Source organism: Octopus sinensis, linkage group LG4, assembly GCF_006345805.1.
Source record: "Octopus sinensis linkage group LG4, ASM634580v1, whole genome shotgun sequence".
NCBI classification, from domain to species: Eukaryota; Metazoa; Mollusca; class Cephalopoda; order Octopoda; family Octopodidae; genus Octopus; species Octopus sinensis.
The window spans coordinates 34424086-34427231 of record NC_043000.1 but is presented as its reverse complement, the minus strand read 5'-3'; positions in this window follow the sequence as shown (position 1 = coordinate 34427231).

Here is a 3146-nt window from a genome sequence, read left to right as displayed (position 1 = left end):
AGATAAGGGTAGTTTAATGGTTTTATACAGATACATGTAGTCGAATAGTTTTATACAGATAAGGGTAGTCTAAAAGTTTTATGTCCTGGCAAGAGAAGCGTTGGTGTGCTGGTGCTAGGATGCGAACCGCCAAATTCTTTCTACTTATTTACTATCTAATAAATTAGCTTTCTCACTCAACAACCCACACTCTCACTCAACCAAGCGTGTTCTGTCCGATTGTATGTTTGTATGTTTCTATGCGCCATCATATAAAATCTTTTTACGTGTAATGTCTGCATGTATGGATATATGTTCTCTCTCCCTCTCTTTGTAATTTGGACTAGATTTAACCGGCCCCTGTTTGGTAGTAAGGTTCGAAAGAAAGCGTCTTGTTTTGTTCATCATCCTTTAAATCTTAAGAAAGTCTTGCAGATTTTTATAGTCCTCGATATCGTAATCATTTGTAGTATATGAATTAAGCATTTGCGTTCTCCCCACAAGACCCCTAGTTCAGCCATACTTTGCTCCATACGGGTTGGTATGAACCATGTTGCTCCAATAATAATACGTGAATATTTCACGGAATTAATAGTAAACTTATTGGGTTATTTCTGAAAACTTTATGAAAAAAAAAAAACCTGAATGCGTAGCCTGTGTTGTGTCTGTATGGAAAAATAGTCGCTCATCTGCTACTCATTGAAAGGGGAAAGAAATTGGAATACGATGATTACTTAATGCACTTTATATATTTTATGCACAGTTTTATAGACTTAATACCCAGCACTCATAAAATAAATATTCACTCTTATTTTCCCCATTTTTTTCCATAAACAAACAAAAAATCCCGTACATAATATACAACCTTTAGTTAAATTGCATATGTCTGCTACGTAAATAAGCGTGGTTATGTAACGGAAGTGCACTTATGCGTTAAGTGATAAGTGATATAAAAAAAATTAGTTTAATTATAAAAAATACACTTTTCCTATCCAGTCACCACCACTACCATCTCTATCTCCACTACCACCACCACCATCATCATCTCTCTCTCTCCCTCTCTCTCCTTTCTCTCTCTTTCTCTCTGTGCCGTTCTTTAATCTCACGATCAGAACATCACCCCTCAGCTAAAATTACATTTTTAACTCTCCTCTACCCTCAACAAACTTTTGTATGTGTATGTAAGTGTGTGTATGTATGTTAATGCATGTATGTTTGTGTACCTATGTATGTGTGTATGTGTCAGGTCACTTGTGAAGTCTCTCATGAATACTACTTGTAACGTTGAATCCAGTACAGCCTAATAAATATTTGGGTCGTCAGCGACTAGATCAGCACCCTCACCAGACTTGCCTGGTGAGGAGGGTTGCTAGAAAGTGAGCAGGGCAGAAAACAAGGCCTGTCAAAAGGACGGATGAACCTAGTGTATTTCCAACACCTATCTAGCAGTTGCAGGCGCCCTCAGAAATTACGGGTTGGTGTCTGGCGTGTTGGAAGACCGCTGGGAATGGCGATATCAGTCGTTCTCATTCATCCCGCCATCCCCGGGGCCAGTAATTTTGCTTTACTTTGAAATATACAGCGTTCTTTAACACTCTACGTCTTTAAAGGGATCATTTCCAGACGAAATACCACAGCTGCAAGCGTTTAACAACACACATACATCAACTATAATGTATAATTGATAATGTATACATTATTACACTGCATATATATATATATATATATATATATATATATATATACATTGAACGGTTATTGTCTGCTATTTCCAGCAAATATTGGTAATTTGTTGCGCCACTATTTCCTATACACACACACACACACACACACCACACACACACACACACACACACATATATATATATATATGGTATCATTATGAACGAAAATTTTAGCCATTTCTCCGCTGACTGAGAAAAACGATGAACAACCTTAATCGTTTGTCGAACCTTATTGGGTTCTCCTCAGAGGCGTCTACATCTTTTTGACTGTCTCCAGGCAAACAAGCATCCCAACTGTTTATATACTCAACAAATGCAGCAGTTACTCCATAAAGGAGTCTCCAATTTGCGTACCGAAAGTGTTTAACACCCTAAAAATAACAGCGGCATGTCAAAGTAGATGTTAGGTATGATATAATATATATATATATATATAACATGGTATAATAATAGACAGGGGGAATTTTAGCCATATGTATATATGTATATATTTATATATATATATATATATATATATATATATATATATATATATTATATTCACACACACGCACGCACACACATACACACACACACACACACACATATATATATTATATATATATATATATATATATATATATATATATATATATATATATATATATAAAGGGAGAGTTTACGACAAAAACAAAAAACGAAGGCAGGTGGTGTACAAAACAAACAGTATTAGTATAACGCTCAGGAATAGAAAAAGTATTTTACGTTTCGATCCTACGCTCTTCTACAGAAAGGTACACAGAAAAAACAAGGAGAGAAAAAAGGAGAGAAAAGAAAGGAGAGAAAAAAATTTGTGTAGTCGCTAACGATCAATCATGCCGATTAGATCCTCTTTCTAGCATACTAGATTATGGTGACCCGCTCTACGCGCGGGTGAGGGTGTGGTTGTTACTTTCTGTTGCTTCCTTTCTGATTCTTATCACCACTTTCTTCCTTTGTTTCTCTCTCCTTTCTCTCTCACTTTCCCGCTCTCTTACTCTTCCTCTCTCTCGGACTCTCCCTCGCTTTCTCTTACGTGTGCACGTAAAATCACAAAAATAATTCAAAATTACTTAAAATTTTGTGAAATTTGATACTTTTTTCCGGTATATTTTGACGGTTCATGATGCAAATGAAAGCTAAAATTTTGGTCTTTAACACAATGCCATTTTTACTTATGTCAACCAAATAATGCAAACAGAAAAAAATTATATCTAAAAATAGGGCAAAAATGTACTCTTTTTATAAGTTGAAAAATTTTACCCCCCTTTCCACCCCCCACCCCAAATTTTTACACTCACAATTAAAGATAACCACCTCTAGCCCCTGCAGCAATACGAAAAGCCACCGTTTTTCAAATAGCGCAACCTATCTATCACATAAAACTCAATTTTTCCCATATTCCTCAGCATGGCAACCAAACGG